Source organism: Macrobrachium rosenbergii, chromosome 45, assembly GCF_040412425.1.
Source record: "Macrobrachium rosenbergii isolate ZJJX-2024 chromosome 45, ASM4041242v1, whole genome shotgun sequence".
Taxonomy (NCBI): Eukaryota; Metazoa; Arthropoda; class Malacostraca; order Decapoda; family Palaemonidae; genus Macrobrachium; species Macrobrachium rosenbergii.
The window spans coordinates 16,622,707-16,648,219 of record NC_089785.1 but is presented as its reverse complement, the minus strand read 5'-3'; the positions used below and the strand labels follow the sequence as shown (position 1 = coordinate 16,648,219).

The window sequence follows — 25,513 nt, the reverse complement described above, 5'->3', positions numbered from 1 at the left end:
ATTTTCCGCCTCTGGCCATTGCATCTCAGTGTATCGTCCTGTCCTCTTCCGAGACGTATGTCTCTCCGTCTCGTCTGCTTGTATATACTACTCAGCAATGAACCTACTTGCTTCTACATGGTGTTTCCTTCCTCCCTTCAAGAAACATCCACAGGACGTAGCAAGCCCCTTTAGAGCTCAATAAGGAGCCCCCAACATGGCGCAGTGATTTTGAGTTCGCTAAGTAACCCAAGAAGACGACGGACGACGCCGCCATTGTATCTTGGATACTCATGGATTTAGTGATAACTTCTGCTCCAGTGTGCAGTGCCTTTTAAAGTGTTATGTGTGTGCTCTCAGTGTTGCCCTAGTGTTTCTAAGTGGTTTCTCAGTGTTGTGTGCCGTATTTCATATGAAACAGTGAGAATAGGGCTATGCATGATACCCGGCACATCGACATCCAACCACTTCCGACTTTTCCGGGTAACTGAGTTTGAACTGCAATGCATGAGTCAGTGGCACGCGTGGGCGTGACGTCACAGTCACTGACTACTCGCCAGCCACCAACGGTACTGTTACCTCCCCCACCCCTGGGAACCATACCGCTATCCCCGTACACACCGCACTGCCATAGATACGTTTTTATACTGTAAGAACTTTTATTTTAAAGAAGGAAACATTATTTTTTTTCGCTCTTTCTTCTTTCTGCATTGGAGCACTTTCACTTTATAATATGCAATGGAGCATTCGCTATTTCAAGAGGAATCTACCGATACCCCACAAGCACAAGGGGAGGATAATTTATTCGTAGTGGAGGAAAATTTAATCGAAGTGGGAGGACAATTTATTCCAAGTGGAGGAGTACAAACCGGATATAAGGCACCGCCGCCCCTCTCCCCACATTATACCCATCCACAATCAGCTACAGGAGCCGATTTTCTTCACTTAATCAAGTATTTGGAGCAAACTCGGTTACAAGAGGATGCCAGAAGACGCCAGGAAGATGAACTACGACGTAGGGAGGACGACAGACGTCGACAGGAAGATAATGCACGTTTCACAGCATTACTACAGAGGCTGGTTCCTGCTACTTCTTCAGATAATACGTCACCTACTTCGTCAGTTCCTACTACACCATCTACAAGCTCTTCAGTGCCCCACCCCAGAAAGCCATCACCCAGAACCCACCGCCCCTTCGAGCAGATGCCAGTTTTCAAGTTTTTCGTGAATGGAGACGTCGATGGGTCGATTACTCGGTTATGGTCGATTTATCCAAGCTTCCCAGAGAGAAGCAACTCATTCAGCTTAGAATGTGTCTTACTCTCGAGACACAAAGGATCTTGGAACACACCCTGGATATTCCTCCTGATACAGATAAGACCGTAGAAGAGGTCTTGGATGTGCTACAGGCTCATGTGAAGAGCCTACGTAATGAAGCCCTTCGAAGAAGAGAACTTTTAAGCTGTAAGCAGTTAGAGGGGGAAACATTCTCAGATTTTTATGTTCGACTTAAACACGTTGCCGAGGAAGTGGACATTTGCCCTGGGAATTCTTCAGTATGTGAGGAGACTCAGCTCAAGATGATAATTCTCATGGGAATTAAAGATGAGGAATTAATGCAGAAACTCATCTCCCTCAATGCCACAGCCTCACTGCAGGAGGTTGTTAACACCTGCCGCTCATACGAAGCTGCCAGGAAGGCAACTTCTGCTATCCGCTCCACACCCTCTCAACTGTGCGCCATCTCTACGTACAAGAAACAGAAAGGACACGCAAAAACTTCTGCTTCAGCTCCAGCTCCCAAATCTGCTGTCCCCTGTGAGAGTTGTGCACGTACACACGGTTCTTCGGATAAGTGCCCAGCAGCTGATAGTAATTGCACAAACTGCGGTCGTCAAGGACATTGGGCCAGGACTCCTGAAATGCCCTGCCAACACTGTTCAGTGTAGAGTTTGCCATCATATGGGACATTATGATAAGTACTGCAAGTCAAAGAAGAAGGCTAACACACAGAGTGGCCCATCAAGTGGCAGTGCTACCCCACCTGCTTCAGGTAGACCTCAGGCCTTAAAGAAGTCCAGCTGTCGGCGTGTGGAAGCTACTGGCAGATCACCCAAACCCATTTGTGTACTTCTTTCCCATGGAGGTGCTACATTTCGGATTCAGATGTTACCTGATACAGGCGCCGAAGTCACCGTCATTGGATCACAGCACCTTGATCTCTTGAAGATCCCTAGGAGCAGTCTGAAGCCTTTCTCTACGAATGTAACAATAACTGCAGATGGCTCACTTATGAAACCTGCTCTGGGCACCTTCCAGGCCACCCTTACCCTTAACAAGAAATCTTGTTCTGCCGTGATACAGGTTCACGATGGCATCCCAATGCCACTGTTGTCTTACAGTCATTGTCTGGAACTAGCCATCATCCCTCCTGACTTCCCCAAGCCAATTATTGAAGTTAAATATGTGAACAGGTGTAAGGAACTTCCCCTCTCTGCCACCACGTCCCCTGCTGAGGCCAGAGAATACTTTCTACAAGAATTCAAGGACGTGCTGGTCTCCAAAGAGGATCTCAAGACAGCACCACTTCAGCCAATGACAGGTCCTCCTATGAGGATTCACCTTAAGGATGGTGCAGTGCCTTTTGCTGTTCACACTCCACGTCAGATCCCCTTCGCTTTCCGAAGCCAGGTCAAGGAAGAACTCGACTCCATGGTCGCCCAAGGGATCATCAAACCTGCCGGTGAGGAACCGTCAGAATGGTGCCACCCCTTGTCGTGGTAGCTAAAGCCTCAGGTGTGCGCATCACTGTTGACCTCACCAAGCTCAACAACCAAGTCTCCCGACCAAAACACCCTTCTCCAACTCCATTCACCGCCATCCGCAGTGTTGATTCAAAGGCAAGGTATTTTACCACAGCAGATGCCTTATGTGGATATTGGCAGATGGAACTCGCCAAAGAAGATCAACACTTGACAACATTCATCACACCGTACGGCCGATTCAAACACTGTAGAGGACCAATGGGTTTCGCAGCTACAGGTGACGCCTTCTGCCTCCGCGGTGACATGGCCCTTCAAGGTATGCAGAATTGCGTCAAGGTGGTGGATGACATACTTCTTTCTGACAAAGATTACTTCACTCATCTTCAGCGAATCCAGGAGATGCTTACCAGATGCCGCAAGTTCAAGATTACTCTTAACAGGGATAAGTTTGTAGTCGCTGCACCCCGCGTATCATTCTGTGGATACCAGCTCTCAGAAGAGGGCATATCAGCTGATCCTGATAAGGTCAGTGCAATCCACGACTTCCCCACCCCCACTAACTTGACTGATCTCCGATCGTTCATGGGGTTGGTTAATCAGCTAGCTGAGTTCACCCCAGATATCGCCACTGCAGCTCAACCACTACGCCCACTGATGAGTCCGAAGAGAGCATTTATTTGGACTCCAGACCACGATGAGGCATTTCGTCGAGTCAAGACAGCCCTTGTCAGCCCACCAGTCCTTGCCTCCTTCGACCCAGCCCTGCCAGTGGTTCTTCAAACTGATGCCTCCCGCCTCTATGGGATTGGATACGCCCTCCTACAGGACCATGGTAATGGCAGACTTCGTCTAGTACAGTGTGGCTCCCGCTTCCTCACAGATGCTGAGTCCCGCTATGCCACCATTGAACTGGAGATGTTAGCTGTAGTCTGGGCTTCGTCTAAGTGTCGGTTATACCTCACAGGCCTTCAGCATTTTACCCTCATGACGGATCACCGACCACTCATCCCAATTCTTAACCACTATTCCCTCGATGCAGTCGAGAACCCTCGCCTTCAACGTCTAAAGGAGAAGATTTCAGCGTACCTCTACACAGCAGTGTGGCGGGCTGGCAAGCAGCTCTGCATCCCTGATGCTTTATCACGAGCCCCAGTCAGTCATCCCACCCCAGAGGATGAAATCACTTGTGCCGATGCCGCAGCACACCTAAGGAGTATTGTAACTGTCAACGCTGTCACCTCCGAGGAAGATTTTCCACCCCAGGATGCTGATAGAACTCTCCAGGAACTCCGAGCCGCAGCAAGAGTAGACCCATCATATACTCGTCTTCTAAACTGTGTGACTTCAGGATTCCCTTCAAACCGTTATGACCTTCACAACTCCTTACTACCGTTCTGGAAATTAGGGATAACCTTTCAGCTGATGACGACCTTGTTCTTTACGGACCAAGAATTGTGATTCCTTCTGCCCTTCGCCGTCACACACTCGCCCGTCTTCATGACAGTCACCGAGGTGTGGAAGCAACAAAGCGACGTGCTAGACAGACTGTTTTTTGGCCAGGCATAGACTCCGACATCACTAGTACCGTCAGACCCTGTGAGTCTTGCCAGATGTTACAGCCCAGTCTTCAACAGGAACCCCTCTTGAATGATGATCACCCTACAAGGCCCTTTGAGTCCGTCTCAGCTGACTTTTTTAACGTCGCTGGAAAATCCTTCCTTGTTGTCACTGACCGACTCTCTGGATGGCCTGTTGTCGTTCAGTGTAAAGGAGACACCACTGCCTCCAACACCATAAGGATTTTTTGTCGCTACTTCAGGGAGGTTGGTGTTCCCCTCCGCCTTAGGACCGATGGCGGACCACAGTTCACCAGCCTAGCTTTCCAGGATTTCTTGAAACGTTGGGGTGTACACCATGTGATGTCTTCACCACACTACCCACAGTCCAACGGCCATGCCGAAGCTGCCGTGAAATCCATTAAGCACCTGATCCTCAAGACAGCACCTTCTGGCAATATAGACTGTGAGGAGTTTGACCGCGGCCTCTTGGAACTGCGTAACACCCCCAACATCACAGGCCGCTCTCCAGCACAAATCTTGTATGGCCATCCACTCCGTACTTGTGTACCTGCTCATCCACAGTCTTTCTCAGAAGAGTGGCAGGCCAAATCTGAGGACTGTGACCGTCGTGCAGCCACCCGGGCTGAACAAGTGAAGCTACAGTATGATCAGCATGCTCGCCCACTTCCCAGGTTGAACATTGGCCAAACAGTAAGGATCCAGGATCCGACTTCCCACCGCTGGGACAAGGTTGGCGTTATTATGAGCTGTGGCAGATCAAGGGACTATGAGGTGCGTCTTCCCAGTGGCCGAGTTTGGTGGCGTAATCGCCGCTTTTCGTTCAGTGCCAGCCCCTGGTGATGACCCTCTTCCCACATCCCTGTGGCCCCTTGCACGGACACAGAAAAGTCCTTAGTATCTAACCCTCCAATTGTCCCACGCTGATATCAAAGGCTTAGTGGAAAGAGCCCGCTCTAGATGGAACTAAGAGCGTGAGGGGGAGGGAGGTGTAGATAAATGAAATGTAAGCCTGCACATTCACTATTATTTTACTTTGTGATGCTTATATCCATTACATTATGATGTAATCCTATTATGAATATTACTGGCGTCTAATGTATAATAAATACACCTCCCATGTACTATGATTTGTATTACAATATTATGTTATGAATATGGCAATGACCGAGGACATGGCAACATTGTATTTTCCGCCTCTGGCCATTGCATCTCAGTGTATCGTCCTGTCCTCTTCCGAGACGTATGTCTCTCCGTCTCGTCTGCTTGTATATACTACTCAGCAATGAACCTACTTGCTTCTACATGGTGTTTCCTTCCTCCCTTCAAGAAACATCCACAGGACGTAGCAAGCCCCTTTAGAGCTCAATAAGGAGCCCCCAGCAACTGCTAATATGTAACTTTGTTTGACGTCTTTGGGCGTAATAAATTTATTAAATAATCAAAATCGTTGGGAGGATGGAACAAGGTTGGTCCAGGTCACATACCACGTAGGAGTACTACACTGCCTGGTCAACTTTGCATGATATCAAGCTTCCCAGCACAAGCTGAAGAAGTGTGCAACGGACTTTGGTAAGAAGACGGCCAGGAGTCAAGCCCACAAGGACATTGAGGAGTCGACCTTGGTGTAGCTTTGTCAACAAAGGGCTGCTGGTGTGAACATATGCAGTGTTGAATTGAAGACTACAGCTAAGAAGCTTGCAGGCTTGCGTAAAGCGTCTGAAGGTTGGCTGTTTCAGTTCAATATTTTACATGAACTTTCTAACAAGAAAACTCATGCCTAACAAGAAAACTCATGCTGCAGCTTTGGATGCATCCGAGAAGGAAATAAAGGAATTTTGCCAGATGATGCTGATGAAACTGGTCTATTCTATTGCTCCCTACCCACTAAACCGTGGCTGATGAGATGGAAAATAATTTACTTGGGTGTAAACTTTCCAAGAAAACTTTCCAAGCAACATATTTCTGCTTTATGTGCAAATGCTACTGGTGGATATCATTGCAAGCCAGTGGTAGTTGAACATGTAAAGCAACCATGTGTCATGTGTGGTTTGATGGATAGGCTCCCAATGATTTGGTATAATTTGGTGAAGGCTTTTTCACCACCCAGATTATTTCCGATTGGTTCCTTAATAACTTTTTATAAGGAGATTATTCATCATCAGACACAGGACCTTGGCATTGCTAGACATCAAGTGAAGGCTTTGCTTTTCACAGACAGTGCGCCTGCTCATCCAAACACAGGCCAGTTTTTTGAGAAGTAAAGCAGGCACTAGACAAATTGAAGAGAGGAAAAGCAGTAGGATCTGATGGTACACCAACTGAAGTATGGAAATGTTTGGGATAAGAAGGAATTGATATTAGGATGGAAAGGTGTAGATATGTTGTGGGACCTAATGTGTAAGATCTGCCATCACAAATGAATAGCACATAGCTGGAGAAACAGCCTAATAGTCCTAATATTTAAAGGAAAGGATGACAAACGATACTTGTAATTACCAAGGGATAAAACTGATATCCTGTACAATGGTCTATGAAAGAATTATTGAAGAAAGGAGAGAAATCACAATAAATGAGAAACAGTTCTGGGTCATGCTAGGGATGGGTACAGTGGTTGCTGTATTTGCTCTAAGATGAACTATGGATAAAGACAGAAAGAACTTCACTTGGGATTTATTGACTTAGAAAAAGCTTATGACCGTGTAGCAAGGCAAGAAGCATGGAAGTGTTTGAGGGTGGAGGGTGTTTATGAAAAATATGTTAAGGTGGTACAACATATGTAGGTAGAAGCAGACGCACAAGTAAGAAGCTTTGTTGGGGCTACAAAAAAGTTCAAACTGAGGGTTGGTCTCCATCAAGGATCAACTCTCAGCCCCTACATCTACGACTTTGTGATGGATGTTATAACATCAGATGTCAGAGAGGTGGTCCACTGGAGTGCTTTATTCGCTGATAACATAGTGTTGATAGGCAGGACTAGAGAAAGAGTTGAGCTGAAGATAGAAAGGTTGAAAGAGGCACTTGAAGATTGAGGTCTGAAGATAATTAGGATTAAGATTAAGTATCTGTTGATGGGAAGTGAAGGAAAACAGGGAACAGTGAAATTGGGTGAGAATGACATCATGAGAGTCAAAACTTGCAAATATCTAGGATCGAACGTGACTGACAGTGGAGATATGGACTGTGAAATCAACTGCAGAATACAAGGTGCTTGGATAAACTGTAGAAGATCGTCAGGGATATTGTGCGACAGGAGGACTAGTGCAAAAGTTAAGGGAAAGTTTTAAAAAACTGTAGTCAGACCAGTGATAGTTTATGGGGTTTGATCATGTTATGTGTAGAGAAGATGATCATGTGTGAAAGCCAAAGTCCAGATGGGGGATTAATAGCAAATGACATGTGCATGTGTGTGTAATATATATATATATATATATATATATATATATATATATATATATATATATATATATATATATATATATATATATATATATATATGAAATGCTTAAGTATACAGATATATATTATAATGATTAAAAAGCCACAATAATATAATTGATAAATTGTATAATTGATTTGTATATTTTAAGACACAAAAATATATGTATATTTTTGTGTCTTAAAATATACAATTTATCAATTATATTATTGTGGCTTTTTAATCATTATTTTCGATCACAATATAGTGATGCTCCACAATATATATTATATATATTGTTGGTCTTTTTTTGGGCGGTTAAGCAGTTTGCTTGGAGATGTTCTGGGCAAAGGTAAATGGAAACAGTGCCTAGGTATTCAGCAAGTCAGTGCTGACGAAGGCCTAGCGTCAGTATGGCTTCTCACAGAGACAAGGGGGCATTGTACTGTGGGCGATGCGCTGGCTATGCAGCCAGAAGTCATAAGGTTTGTGCGTGAGCATGCTCTGATGGGCATGCCATGTGAAGTGTGCATATTCCATTTTGAAAACAGGCTAAACATTGGGGGCTCAGATGACTTTGTGACAGGATCCGCTTAGTTGGAGGACTTTTGAGTACTGCCTGTGAGGTGAGCTGGAACTTTATGTTCAAGAAAACCTAAATGGGTTTAATTAAATTTAACACATACTGATTTATTTTTATCTGCTATGTCTCTTTGATTTTTATTGATGATTTTACCATGTTTAATCATGTACATTTCCTTTGGGGTTGGTAACGTGGGAAAACATCCCACATTTATTTTTCTCTGTGCTTATTTTTTTTAAAGCTGTGTTTTTCATTTGTTTCTTCAGATGTATCGTGAATAGAGGCCAATATAAATGGAGGAGAATGTGACTTATCATGACTTCGGTCATGCTGACTTATTTTAACTTTATGTTGTTGAGACTCATTTAGTGGAAGTTGATAGTACCATGATATCTTACTTGGTTATTTTGAGGGTACCAATTCTGGGACGTAGATATTCCCATTTCATTTTTATTTCATTTCAAACCACTCGCCATGTTAGATTACTGAATAAATTATATTTTTTGGTAGTCATGTGTTTGCTGTTCTTCCTTAGTTCAGATAGTGACTTGGATGACGAGAGAGAGAGAGAGAGAGAGAGAGAGAGAGAGAGAGAGAGAGAGAGAGAGAGAGAGAGAGAGAGAGGAGAATGTGCTGACCCAGTACTGGCCATTGCTACCGGAGAATCTTTGAGGTATATGATGATATGACATTGTTCTTAAAACAGATGTGGAAGGAGGTTAAGACCGTACCTGACCTTGTTAATAGGGCGTAATATATATATATATATATATATATATATATATATATATATATATATATATATATATATATATATATATATATATATATATATATGTAATATATATATATATATATATATATATATATATATATATATATATAAATATATATAATTTTATTATATATATATGTAATGTGTATATATATATGTATGTATATATATATATATATATATATATATATATATATATATATATATATATATTATTACCGGTATATATTAATTGACTGACGTTAAAAGCTCTGAAATAGAAATGATAAATTATTTCGTTTAGGCAAATTCTTTCTGCTTGAGCCAGATGGTATTATGGAATACTCTGTGGGATATTTTGCTTTAGTCAGGTAAAACAATCTAAAAACTAAGATCATCAAGAGAAACGTAAATCTTATTTACAGTTATGGAAGAGCTGCGGATGACGGACCGATTTTCTTTCTGAAAATCCATACAGAACCAGTGGTTGTCAGTGCAGAAAAAAAATGTCTGAGTTCGGTTTGTGTTTCGTAGTTATCATTTTAATAATTTTATTAATTATAGAGTAAATTTAATACATAGATACCGGAAGGGTTACTTTACCATCTGAGAGGCAAATAATTCTCAGAAACAAAGGACTTCCTATATCATTTATTTTCTGTCTGTGAAATCGTTACGTCTTCGGAAAGCTCCACATAGAATCGGCTTAATTAACGGGCGTCTGAATGTCAACTTACATGATGACGAGACTTCCTTCTCCTTGAGGGTAATGAGGTGCTGTGGAAGAGTTCTTCCGATCTCGAAAGCAACCGGGCGTTTGGCCCAGGCGATTTTGGGAAGAAGAAGAAGCATCATTAAGACGACAGCGATCCTCCGCGTCAGGATGAAGGGAAGAAGAGACCATCCAAATTCCCTTGTGGGTGAAACACCTCCTCCTCTCCCATTACAAGCCATGATAACCTGGTTCAGTATGAAGTAATAACAACGATAATAATAATCATTATCATGAGCCTGTGTGCATTTCAAAAGTTTATTCATATAGCTGATTACCTGTACATAGATTACATGCTAAACAGCGTACATATATCACACTGGAGTTGAAATTAATAGTCGATCAAGGTAGAGGGGTCTAAATTGGCATTGTGATCATCCACCTTCCAATCATCAAACATCCCAAATTGCAGCCCTCTAGCCTCAGTAGTTTTTCTTTTATTTAAGGTTAAAGTTAGGTGTGATCGTGCGTCTGGCACTGCTATAGGTGCCAAAGATATAGGCCACCACCGGGCCGTGGCTGAGAGTTTCGTACAGCAATATATGTTGTACAGAAAACTCGATTGGGCCGAAGAAACTTCGGCGCAATTTTTACTTGTATTCCTCTTCGTAACAGTTAAATTTTTCTTTCCCTCTATCAAAACATAATTCATGATGAAGATTCTAAGAAAATTTGCATTATTGAAACTCCTGTTCTTGAAGCCTTGAATGAGGTGGCGATGTACGGCATGCCTCTCCAGCTGCAAAACTTAAGTACCTAACTTAGCCAGGTGATGGAAACTTGATAAATCACAAATTGGAGAACGAATAAATTTTAGAAATCCACATACCGTTCTGGGGTTTCGTGCCTCCCCTTCAGTGTAGAGACAGACACTTGAACCCAACTACAGTTCATAACGAACTGTAATTGTGTTTTTGAGTCTCCTTACTGAAGAGGGAGTATGACGCTCCAAAACTGTATATGGATCTCTGGAAAGTAGTTGTTCTTTAATTTGTGTTTTTTTTTTTAAGTTTGAAAGTTCGATACTGATTTGTTATCATCAGAAAACTTTGTATCAAACTTTGCCGTCAGCGCTGTGTCCGATCTCGAGGAGCTGACGCCTCTTGAGGCACTGAGGGTAAATTGAATAGTCAGGCAGATTTCAAAACAGACTTTACGGTGAAGAGACTGGGATGATTTGCATTATGGGAAACTCTGCTCCCGAAACTTTGATGGATTGGGAGATAGATAGCATGTCTCCTTTTCTAAAACTGAATTGCTTAAGTTGTCAAGCGAGGAGAAACTTTATATATCAGACCTTACCCCTTCAGTTCTAGGACCGACCACCACGGACTGACGACCCTAAAGACACTGAGGGTAAGGTGCATATTCTGGCGGATTTCCCAGACCAGAATGTATTTGATATTTTCCTTAACATGAATATGAACTACAACCTTCAACCTCTAGTGCACCTTTAATTCCTCATTTGGATTCTTTCAGGGAGGTAAAAAATAAAGAAACAGAAATAATATGAAACATTTTGAGGGAAAAAAAAAAAACTAAATTCCTTGACTCATTTTAATTATCTGTGTGGAAACCTGAATTGGTCATGGTTCTTAATAGCAGAAAGTGAATACCCAATATAGTCATCGCTAAGACTTGAGAATTACTTGTTAGACATCCAGCTGTAATAACTGTTAATGTAAAGAAAAGTAAAACACATCAAGATTGGTTAATAACTCTCAGAGTGATTTTTGATAACCACTCAGTTATCATGCAATACGATGTATAGATAACTAAAAAGTATAAGTAAACGAAACATGATACATTGATTAGTGTTCAGGGAACAATCATATTACCCAATAATGAAGATGAACCACTTGAAAAAAAAAATGTATTGAACTCTTAAACAAAATAAAATAATGAAAAAGTCTGTGAAATCTATAGTAATCGAAGCAGTTAAAATAAAGAATCATTTAAAAGTAAAAAAAAAATGAAGGACAAGATCTCTCATTGTAAACTGAAATTTTTATGAAAAATAGAGAACTGATCTGAAAGTAAGAGGTTTAATGAGCCAGCAAAAGACCTCTGTTTGAGGCCATAGCTCAAAGAGTAACCAAAATGAAATTAATCATATTACAAATAAAACTGAGAAACTTGAGATAAAATATTAGAATAGTGATGAAAAAAAGAAAGTACCAGACAAAAAGAATTTAGCAGTAAAGACATAAACCCATATGCTGTACGTGCTATCACAAATAGACGTTGATGAAATTAACCAAAACCTCATATTTTCTTTGATACACAGAAAGCCCAGGGCACCACACGGAAATACGGAATTTTAAAAACACTTTACAAAAATATAATATGGGATCACTCGCCAGTTTTTACTGAAAACATTCTAAGTCTGTCTCAAACTTCTGACAGTCCATAGCTTTCAGGTCCTAGTAGGTGATATTCATTCAAAATCTTCCCTCTTGAAAACGAATTCCACAGGGAGGTGTTCTTAGCAGCACCCTCTTTACCCTAGCAATCATTGACGTCAGTAGTCAATAACTATCTGGAATCAAACATAAAATTTGCACGGACGATTCTTCTGTGTTCTATACAAAGTCTAACACAAGACAAGCTGAACGTGTGATAGATGATGCTATGATAAAGGTAGACACATGGGCCTCATCAGTAGGTTTCCAATTGTACAGAACAACTATCTTTTGTTGAAATGTAAAATGGACAACTTGAAGATATTGACCTGAAGATTCGAGATCATCACAGACCCATTAGTCAAACAACAAAATTTGACACACGTAAGTCGGAGAGCCACATAATCTATATAAAAGCCAAGTTCATTAAATTTGATAGAAAACATTATCCCACGCAAACTGTGGTACTAACAGGTTACCTTGACATTACCGTATAAAGTGACTGTCAATTCTATCTTAGACTACGGATGTCAGTTATACAGTCCAGCCTCAGATACAACTTTGAAAAATCTGAATTCAGGTCATCGTAAGGGACTTAGATTATGCACTGGAGCTTTTAAATCCTCCCCGGCCTCTTCTATCCGAGTTGGAAGTGGTGAACCACCCCTAAGTCTTCATCATAACTTAGCAATATTGGGCAAGTGATTCACAAAAACTTTTTGATCAAAGAGATCTATTTATAAATAATCACTCATTTCTCAGTTATAGCCAGTACACTTCGAGTCAACAAATAATAGATTCCTACAACAATAGAACCACCTCCTTCGTGCACTGTGCATAATGTGCGAACTTGCACACACTATAGATATTTACATAAAAACTATACATATAACCCAGAGCATCCTAAACAATAAACAGCGGAACAAAAATGTTCATACTATGTAATATACACAGATGGGTCCAAAACTTCATCAGGCTTGAGATTTGCAGCCATACCACTCGGAGGAACACATTTTCCTTGCTTAATAATGCTTCTGTTTTCCTAGCAGAAATATGTGCAATAGGAACAGTCATTAAAATTATTAAAAATACACCATCACAGAAATTTGTAATTTTCAGCATTCCTGACCACGTAGACGTTATAGGAAATGAGAAAGCCAATAAAATACCCAAAGCTGCAACTACTATGACGAGACCACACTTTGGTATTCCAGTTAGGGATTACAATGGGTTTAGAGATATTTAATCACATAATGAGCCTGATAGTAACATTAAACCAGATCAAGCCCAGTTTTAGAATATGGAATTCATCACATCACAAAGAAGACTCTCACAAGTAATTCTGACTCGTCTTGGAATTCGTCAGTCACGTTCGACCCATGGATGTTTGATGAATAACCCACATGGTCCGATTCTTTTATGTAGGAAATGTAGAGGAACATTAACAGATGAACATTTTTTGTGTGAATGTCCACCGCCTAATAGAAAAAGAATAAGTTCTGGACACACACATTTAAAGAAGCTTCGTGAGAAATTCCATAATTTTCAGTTAACCCAAAATTTTTAAAAAGCTAGAATTTAACTAATAAAATCAAGACTTTTCCTGTTAATAGAGACAGCCCCCTAGGACAAGAGGGAGAGCCAGATAGCAGGATTCGAACCGAGCCAGGTGAGATTCCAACATAGTCTTTTCATTCTCTTATCGTCTCTCTTAGTGTAAAAACTAAAAGAAAAAACCTCATAGTTCAAAATGCAAAATTTTGACCCACACATCTAATTCGCTCATTTCGTGCCTTCACAGAACAAACAAAACCTGTGCTTGCAATTTCTTTTTTTAGATAGCTTTCTAAGAGAAACTAGATTACCCGCTTTCATAATATATGCCACTTAGAATTCGGTGAAACTCGTGAAACACTTTTCTTATTATGATCAAATCGGGAAAGTTAGATTTTCTGGTCAGTTTTGACTGATCAGGTCAATAGCTAAAATGTCGCTGATTTTGATATATTCAGTATAGCAAGTTTCTTTGGTATTTAGGTAACGATAAAGGCAGAGCCCAAGAATGCTGATAGATAACAGTGAATAAAAACGACGAGGCGTGTTGAACAAATAAAGTGGAAAGCATTAATTCCTGGGAGGTAAGTGTGCTACATTTGGAGAGGGCTTGACCGAGTCCTCATATCATTTTCCTTATTTTAAGAGGAAAAATAAATGAAAAAAGTAAAATCTGGGAGAATATTGGTTGAATTCAAGCAAGGACTCATAAGTCAGAGTCAACTCTATAATTTAAAAAAAAATCATATATTAAATCATGGCCTTTGTAAGTTTTGATTTTGAGGGGGGGATGGGTGGGGGCCGGCTCAACAGGATGAAAGTGGCTGCTTCTTAAATCATCGATATCAACATTTTTACGACTGCGGGGAAGAGATGTGATATACGTTGTTAGGAAATGGACATCTTTATATACGACGTGCCATGAACTTAACTTATTGGATTTACAGTATCCTGAATTTACTACTTATGAACAGACACTCGCTTCTGCGTGAAAAGTTTTCACACTTCAGAAAAAAAAATGCATTAAGAGAAGCAGAAACATGACTGGAATTATTACCAAAGGAGATAAAACAAAGACAACATGTGCCATTGTAGATTCAAGGCCTAAATTTCATAATCAATCAATAAGATTGTTGAAACTAAGGTAATAATTTTCATTTGATTATTTTCAAATGTAAATCTGTCACAGTTAATGTCTCCCGTGAAATGATGATAATTTGCCAAACAGTCTATGAAGATTAGCACACTCAAGCCACAGAGCACTCGGATTGTCCCAGAGCTATTGTACTTGGATAAAAACATTTGGAATTTTTGTGAGAAACCCATAAGATTTGCCTTAAACTTCTCAGAAACTTCAGATTTAAGTTTCTTACCAGTTTAGATGGAGTAATTATCTTGTCAGCAACTCCCTTAGAAACAACAGGAAGACGACCTGTTCCGACTGCCTGGCGTTGCCTCCTTCAGCTGACTGGCTCAGAGGCTCTTCTGGACTCGGCTCACTTCAGTGGAATGGCGTAGCAAACAAATAGCACGTCACCGGGGGAGGGAATATATTTGAAGACTTGGGACACGATGATTGGCTGTCTTTACTTCTGCCTCAAGATACTTGACAATCCATTCCAGGAAAACTGAATGTTGTCAGCTTCAGTAACAGAAAATTTACAGAAAGGTCTGTTGAAAGCAATATTTGGCAGGCAGATAACTAAACAACAACGAATTTATGGGAGAAAATGTTATGGTTCTCTCTATCAGTTTGTGTGTATTCTCACCATCCCTTTATGTGTGCATATATGTACATATATATATATATATATATATATATATATATATATATATATATATATATATATATATATATATATATATATATATATATATATATATATATATATATATATATATATATATATATATATATATAAGATGAGTGTGGTCCCACTCATTTATATTTAGATATAAACTGATGGCCGTATTCCCTGCTCTAACGTTATATTTATGCTATTTCTAAATAAAAATGTGTGCCCACACTAACGAACTGGAAAAATGCCAAAGAGATTATGTTCTGTAAAAAATGATTTAACGAAACATTGTCCAGTCGTGCTTAATAAAAAAAAATCTGTAAATGATATTTTTAAACGATTAGTTTTTAAATAGTTGTAGGATAGTTTTTATGTTTATGTATTGCTTCCACAGAGGTGAGTTTGTAACTAAAGATTTTTTGTATTATTTGAAACGAGAGAGAGAGAGAGAGAGAGAGAGAGAGAGAGAGCGCGCAAGCGATACACCAAAAGCATCACTGCTCTTAATAAGTGCTAGGCGAAACTTGAAACTTGCAGAAAATATCTCGCAAAACTGATGAGCGCCTGGTAGAGGATTGTGGACCCTTTTGGGTGGAAATGCCCATTACGAGGCAGAATAGGTTGTGTTGTTGGGGTTATGGAATACCCAGCAGCCATACTTTCTACACGGGACATAAGTATGTTTGGAAAGAGAAAATGGCGGGTGAAAAATTGTTGTAGATTATGAGTTTGGTGAATATCACGTTGAGTAAAGGAGTGGCTCAAGTTTCATCTGATTATTATTTAGTTTGAGCTAGAGTTTAAATGTTTAAGAAGGGGTGACTGTGTATCCAAGTGTGATAATGACAAGTGGATTTGATGAAGGAAATGAGAACAGCATATGAGGAGAAAATGTGAAACTGGGATAGATTAGAGAGCAGCATATGAGGAGAAAATGTGAAACTGGGATAGATTAGAGAGCAGCATATGAGGAGAAAATGTGAAACTGGGATAGATTAGAGAGCAGCATATGAGGAGAAAATGGGAAACTGGGATAGATTAGAGAGCAGCATATGAGGAGAAAATGGGAAACTGGGATAGATTAGAGAAAAGAAACTGGGATAGATTAGAGAGCAGCATATGAGGAGAAAATGTGAAACTGGGATAGATTAGAGAGCAGCATATATGAGGAGAAAATGGGAAACTGGGATAGATTAGAAAGCAGCATATGAGGAGAAAATGGGAAACTGGGATAGATTAGAGAGCAGCATATATGAGGAGAAAATGGGAAACTGGGATAGATTAGAGAGCAGCATCAGAGGAGAAAATGGGAGATTAGAGCAGCATAAAGAGAAAATGGGAAACTGGGATAGATTAGAGCAGCATATGAGGAGAAAATGTGAAACATAGATTAGAGATGATGAGGAGAAAATGGAAACTGGGATTAGAGAGCAGCATTAGAGGAGCAGCTGGGATAGATAGAGAGGAGAAAATGTGAAACTGGGATAGATTAGAGAGCAGCATATGAGGAGAAAATGGGAAAGAAAATAGATTAGAGAGCAACTGAGGAGAAAATGTGAAACTGGGATAGATTAGTGTCAGCATAGGAGAAAAAGTGAAACGTTGCAGCATAAGAGGAGAAAAGAGGGATAGATTATACGTTGGGAGGATATTAGAGTATGTGTTTCTGGATGTGGGAGGGAAAGAAGAGACACTAAAACCAGTATATAAGTAGTGGGATGAGGGAATAAAAATTTTAATAAAATGAAACAGAAAGGTTATTTGTGGTATGACTGCAAGACGGAAGAGATCATGTAGATGCTTACAAAAGGACGGATAAGGTGGCTAAGAGGAAGTTGATTGAGAAAAGGAAGACCATTAATGACAGTGTCCCGTAGTGGAGTAGTACCATCAGTGCACATCACGCGGCACACTGTAAGCATTATTTAAGGTTCTTTGCAGCGTCTCGTCGGCCCATAGCTGCAACCGCTTTCATTCTTTTTACTGTATTTTCTGATTCCGTCTTACTTTCCACAGGGAAATTTTTCATATTCACAAACTGTAAGCTGCAAATGTCGTTTAATATCAAATTCGCAGTCTCAGAATAACATACACCTTTGTTGTATGATATTCCGAGGTTGAGTGAATATTAAACATTTGTAGTTTACTGTTTGTATAGTATTATATGTTTATATATATATATATATATATATATATATATATATATATATATATATATATATATATATATATATATATATATATATATATATATATATATATATATATATATATATATATATATATATATATATATATATATATATATATATATATATATATATATATATATATATATATATATATATATATATATATAAAGTTCAGAACCTAAAATCAATAGCCAGTTGGTCAAAATCACTGTTTATCGTGGTTTCTAAACTAGCCACAGTTATAATTTCTATGAGTGTACTTGATAGTTAATTCGATATTAAATTGTATTTGTGGCCCAGTATTTGTGAATATGTGTGTGTGTGTGCGCGTGCATGCGATCGCATATGTTTGTATATTCGAGACGCAGAAAAACTCATTAACATACAATGATAAATGTCAGTGTAGTATTTTATGAAACAAGATGGCCCATGAACTTGCAAAGCACCAATCACACTTCTTCACTTCGAACCAGATACAAAAACCTACCATTGATTAATGCTCTGAGTCAGACTTCAACAAATTTAGATCCGAGCTTAACCCTGACCTGGCAATCACAGGTCAGGTTTATCATGGAGAGAGAGAGAGAGAGATTGTCCATTAAAGCAAAACTTTTCTGAATAATTTATGCATTTGTATGATATTATGGCATGATGCATTGGTATACTAATGACAATTGATGCATTATGTATTTTTCGTTTCTAAGTGACGCAACAGATAAAAACGTGACAATAAGGTGTAAGAAAATTCTAAACTAATTTCAGATTGTCACGAACACAGTTTTTTTTTTGTGAAATATAGTGCTTCAACCACCTTAATCAAGTACAGTCATATGGTATTAATAACTTTCTTGACGTCCAATGGGTGCATAATTTTTAAAAATTCACGCACAAACTGTACTTATTTATATCTTCTGCCCCTGGCATATCACATTTACAAGTTGACCTGTATAAGGTGAAAGAGATTTTTATCAATACTTATTTATCGCAAACCCTGCCGTATTTCTTTCTCTCTTTAAATTCTTGATTTGAGTCAAGCGAAAGGCCTTTTTTTTTTTTTTTGCTTTCATAATATTATTTTAATCATCTTCCTTTAACGAACCCACTCATTGAGGTTGTTAGTAATGCTGAAATATTCCATCCATATTTGGAAAGAAGGATAAATATTCCAACGACATATGACAATGCCTGACAGTATTTCATCATCATTCTCGGATATTCAAGAGAGTTGCTGAGTTATGAACCAACTTTCTGGGAATCTAATCCTTTGCTCTGCTTTTACTTATAAGGCTGCCAAGGCATCAATTGTGTTGAAGATATTTCAGTCCTGCTTACATTTGCTTAAGAATCATGATAAGAATTTCCCGTACTTGTAAACCCTGGATTCTTAATTATATATATACGTGCATATTATATACATATGTATATATTATATATATGTATATAATATATATATATATATATATATATATATATATATATATCTAATATGAGGTCCTTTTATAATATAATGCACAGAACAATATATAGTTAATATATATATATATATATATATATATATATATATATATATATATATATATATATATATATATATATATATATATATATATATATATATATATATATATATATATATATATATATATATATATATATATATCCCACTGACGTGTGATGTATATATGCAGGAGTACCGTAAGAAAAGTGGAACTTAGTGTAAATCCTAACTAGTTTCGTTCTTATATTTAAGACATCTATAAAGACGACTGACACACAGTGGTAGAAATTTACAGCATCTATGCTAGAGGGACAGTGCAGGAAAACGTACGGACAGTTGGAAAACCAAATATTTACGCAAGACAGGAATAATGACAGAAAGAGACAGTAAACTCGTTAACATCCGAAGTCAGTACTGTATTTACAAGTCTATATATCTGAGCTGGTGGCCTCACACCTTTTTCCCTCGTCATATGTCAATTATATTTCTTAAAATCAGTAAAATTTACAAATTTATTTTGGAATTAAAGGACCAAGTTTATACATACCTTGTCAGATATTCATATTGTTTAGAAGGCTTGCTTGTATAGAACTGGCCTCAATAATGTTTCTTTTCGCTATATTATTGGAGTACATGATCTTTTATGCTGTTTCCAACTGACTGTATGATTCCTTTTACGAACACGCACGAAAATTCCACCGTTCAACTTTCCATATCTCAGACAATTTTTTATGTTGTTCTATCCTCTTTTCCAATGATTTTCCAGGTTTTACAATATAAAAGTTGTCACAGGTTCTATAACAGTACAAATAACCCAAATCTCGGCCTTCTTTTAAGAGTCGGACTTTCATTGTAGTAATTCCGTTGTTATGATTTGCCAGCGATTCGAGGATCAGGATATTCCCACCCATAGAAACTCAGTTTACTATGAGCTGCTAAGCATAAATTTAAAATAATAGGTGCTCGTTCATTGTGATCGATAAAGGAATTTCCTCTGCCTATACTTGTAAAAGGATTTTAGAGACTGCCTGTTTTTCAGTTATAAAATGATCGAAAGAAGCCAAAAAGTAAAAATCTGACTCAAATAATAGTATTATGGAGAGAGATTTCACCGGGAAGATAGCAAAAGACGGGATCTTACCTTTCAATGTAATTGTACAAATCAAATTCCTGAATGATTTATCCTAAAGTATTACTCTCAGTCTAGCGGCTGGTTATTAGATCAGTTACCTGGAAAAAACATTTTTTTGAACGGCACTTTAACAAACACTTGTTTACTGCACAGACACGGTTAAAAATAGGTAATTCGAGAGGATTGGCCCCAGTTCTTAGCTTGCGGATTGCCCGTCCTCAGTCTTGAATCAAATCAGAAACATTTCGCAAAAGCAAGATAGTATTGTTATGATCATGCCTCAACGTTCCTTATGCCTGGGTAGTTTGACATCTTCTATAGTAAATTCATGCAGCATTTTTACTCTGGCTCTCCTACACTCCTGCCATTCAACTGGCGTCTAGTTTCCTCACCCAACCTCACTTAAATTATTTCTCATGTTGGATGCAATGTCATACCATTCGTCTCTGGGAAGTTATTCCCTAATAACACGTTGTGCTTCGTATGCACCCTGTCTGTATCATAAAAATCAATCCCTTCCATTCTCATTACAGTAACCACATCTGACTCTTCAAATTTTATAACGTCTTGCACAGACAACTCTCCAGTCCCTTTCACAAATCCATCTTATGTATTCTGTCCATACATTTTGGATAACCTTTCAAAAGCATTTCTACACACTGTGTTCACACCACATCCAGTGTCAATCAAAGCACGCATTTCAACCCCTCTACACTCAATTTTGATACTTAAAAATTTCATATCTCTAGCCCAACACAAATCATTACACGCAAATCCTTTACTTACATTCAAGACATGTGTTCCTTTTGGACCACAGGGGTCACCTCTTCTAACCCTCTTCAAGCTCAGTTTCCCCTGACCTACATTACCATTCACCACTGATGTATTTTGTCCTATTTGCCCCATTCTCTATCTCACACCTACTAAAAGGCCTGGCCTACAACATATTGGCGTCTGGGAACTTAGCATATTCTAGAAAAATGACTGTTCTAGCCAGAATTACAACACACCCAACTCTCTGGCCAAAATTACAACACACCCCACTCATTCTCTGCACTCTACTCACTTCTGATGTAAACCCTAATCCATTGCACTTACATTTAATCTGACCCATTCTGGCTTTCACTCCATCTTAAATCCCTCCTAAGACTTGCACTTCCACCTCTCTCCACTCTAGCATTTCCAGTATATTGTCTACTTCTATTACTTTTTCAATTCTTTAATACTCATCCAAAATCTTGCCTACAACATTCACTGGGTTACATACTTCGGCTTTTCTGTATGACTTATAATCAGTGATATTTAGTTTACTCGTTCTTTTTCTTACATACACATTGCTTTCATTCCTTACAGTCGTATCTCATAAAATTCAGCCAACCTTCCTTCCAAAAACCTTCCTAGATTTTACACTGATGGATCCATCTCACAAAGATTAATAGAGCATATAAAATCATTAAGGTGAACATTAGAAAGTTGAGGGATTTCCATACACAACAGGAATACTGGTCATACAGTTAATTGGAGTGGGGCTGAGCTGTTTTTCAAAAATCAATACCCATACAGGAGAAAGATTCCAGAATCTTCCATAATTACTAAAACTAAGACTTTGAATCTGTGTAAGAAGGACCATTGAAAACAGACTTCATGGACTAGTAATACTAAGACCTTTCTCAAGCAAGTGTTCCGTCGGACACACCCACCCACGACAAAGGTGGGAGCTAATGAGAACTAAGCCCCTGAAGAAGACAGTGACAACTGGGATGAGTCTGTCTCACAATGACTACCTTCATACAAGCACATGTGAACTTTGATATATTTATTGAGATCGAGGAGAACCCCAACACCAGCCCTAACGACTGCCCTAGGGACTTGGACTTGGAAGTTCAAGAAATTTGGCAGAATATCATAGTGGAGCAGAATCATCATCTGTATCATCCGAGTAACCTTGACAGCTTTTTCAAGTCCCAAATCCCTATGCACCCAAGCATTTTACCATCCACTTTCTGTAGGTAACTCGGTTGTTCAGCTTAGAAATGCAGGGGAGCACATCTGCACCCTTCGTTGATATGTAGGATTCCTTTAGCCAAGAATCTGATGTTGCTGCCCCACATTGATAACCATGACCCTCTAGGCACCTCTACTCCTCTTCCGGCCAGTTCACTGCTGAAAGTCTCCCAGGAGGTAGAGATACTGACTGATCTCGACGGCACAGTCAAGTCGGTGTAGGGGAAAGAGGATGAGGAGATGAAGGACTAGTAAGCCTCTTGACGAATTTTTAATAAAAGTCCAGCCATTGCAAGCACTTCAGGAAGCGCACACAGTGTGTAGTTTACAGTCTGTTTTGTTACAGATATGGGAAAATAAGCTAGCTAATTGCCATGTGCATAGAGTTTTCAGTTTAAAATTTGATGATTGTTGCTTAAAAGCTTATTTGGTGTGACCAGTTATGCAGTATTGACAACGTAGGTCGAGTAAGGGTATGGAGTTGCCGTTTTTCATCTCTGGTGTTTTATTTGACCTTATCCAGATTTGGACCTTATCCGGCAGTGCCTTAACGCTGTTGTAGATAATTGGAGGATTACTGTAATAACTTTTTAACAACATTTGCCGAAATGCTAGAAGGGCATGACTATATACAAATTTATAAATATACATAAATGCGAGAAGTGCATTACTATATATATATATATATATATATATATATACATATATATACACATATATATGTATATATATATATATGTATATGCATATATGTATGTTTACGAGAACACTTCATTTAGATATGCACAAATATTTATTCTCGTAACAGATGGCTCCCCTCCCCAGAGGGGTGTCTCTGGGTGGTGTTAGCTTTCTGATTTTTTTGTATGTCTTTTTGGGATGAATCTCACAGTCCCATGACCTTTTTTATAACTCGTCTAGATGGATTGGGATCTACTACAGTCGATTGTCCACCGGGTAAATAATTTTATTTACACGTGTGTATCTGTGCGCGTACATGCATGCAATTCTGGTTGTGCAGCATTTGCTTTCCTATTGCTCTTCAAGCATTTTGATAATTTTCAATTTGTATAACTCATGTAGATGCTAATATGTTACACGGGCTTTATGCACGTAAACTTAGTTACCTTGGCATTTACTCTCTTCACCACAGTCCGCAGGACTTTATTCAAGGGAGGGTTCTCAGTAATGTCATCGTTATGATGATGATGTTTACTATTATTATTATTATTATAATTATTATTATTATTATTATTATTATTATTATTATTATTATTATTATTATTATTATTATTCAGAAGGTGAACCCCATTCGTGTGGAACAAACTCACAGGGCCCACTGACTTGAAATTCAGCTTCCAAAGAATATTAAGGTGTTCATTTGAAAGAAGTAACAGAAGATAATAGGAAATACAGGACGTTAGAGATCAGCTATTCGACAAGGCAAAATAAATTAACAGATTAATAAATGGACAGAATAAAATGTAATTAACATATAAAATACAAGGAAAATTTCTTTAGAGTAGTAATTCATTGCATCTCTCTTGAACTTTTGAGGTTCCAGTTGCACAACATCCGGAGGGAGACTATTCCAGTCCAACGGTGTGTTTGATAAAGGACCTCGGGAATCGAGATGTTTTTCAAAGAGGCACCTTTACCGCATTTTGGTGCTGCCTTTCACCAAATTTGGTTGCTCTCAGCAGGAAAAGAGGATCAGGGATCAATTACGAATGTGAACGTCTGTTAAAATACATCTTATGAAAAATTGACAAACAAGAGACTGTCCGTCGATGGTGCAGGTCATAACTACTAATATTAGGAAATTGAAATCTACTGCCACTAACCACTCTATCTAAAACAGAGGCAGAGATCCACACTTGGGAACAGTATCCTGGTAAAAGAAGGACAAATGACCTAAAACAGGTTGCATTGATTTTATCACTGTGATAAATATACGAGGCCTTGCATCCAATACCCGACTTCCATGCAGCATTTGCTGACACTTTAATTCGATGCAGAGTCCCAACCACCTGAAGGGGAAGATGGGGTGGAAAATCAGGACGAAAAATGCAAATAAATGATGTTTTTGTGTTACTGGAGCTCAGCCTCATACCGCGCCAAATACACCATTCACTAATGTGCTCCCTGTCACATTTGAGCCTAATGGCAGTTTCATTTCTCATAGGTGGAAAGTTTGCTACTCCCACAAATGTTGCATCGTCGGCATACTGAACAATCTTATTTTCCAGGCCAAGAACCATATCACTTGTATACACTAAAATAACAGTGAACCAAGAACACTACCCTGTAATTTTAGACACAGCAGTTCTTAGTTTGTTAAAGATCCCATCAATAGCAACTCACTGCTACCTACCTGTAAAGAAATCTTGAAGCAATCTTAAAACATATCCACCCATTCCGAGATTCTGAAGTTTATATATAAGTGCCTTATGATTTACTAAATCGAAAGCAGCACTGAAATGTATTTGAATTACTCTACACTCAACACCGTTATCAAGGTTCTCTTGCAAATGGCATGTCAAATCTAAAAGGGCACCGCAGGTACCTAACTGCTTCCTATATGCTTTTTGGCTATCAGATAACAATCCTTTTAATTTCACATACTTATACAGTGGCTTAAAGTGATTTTTCTGCAACTTTGGAGAGCACAGGGAGAATAGCAATTGGCCTGTAGTTACTGCAGCCTGCAGATATGCCACTCATTAGAACAGGCACTGCATTACTAAGCATCAAACCATCATTGAAGATGAATGACTATTTTAAACTGGTTATTTCAGATCACTTAAGGGAGCTGTTTGCCTGGAGGTAATGATTACAAATAGAGAAACCAGCTATTTCTAATCTGAATACAGTTGAAGTATGGCTGCCGTGTAGCCTATACCATGCAATGTAGCTTCAATCAATTTTTCCTCTGTCAGAATATTGGTAATACTGACTGCATAAATGAACAATATCCGAAAGGCACATGACACTGAAGTCTAACAAAGTTGATACAGATAATGTGTATTAAATATGACGTCAAAATGGTGAAAGGCTTGTTTGAAGAAACCGCGTTTTTCTTCG

General features: G+C 38.9%; 1 protein-coding gene across 1 annotated transcript in view; it reads left to right on the top strand.

The window, feature by feature from the left end:
• LOC136829717 (uncharacterized) overlaps positions 1-25,513 on the top strand; it is a 210,221-nt gene that overhangs the window by 74,214 nt on the left and 110,494 nt on the right. The window lies entirely within an intron of this gene.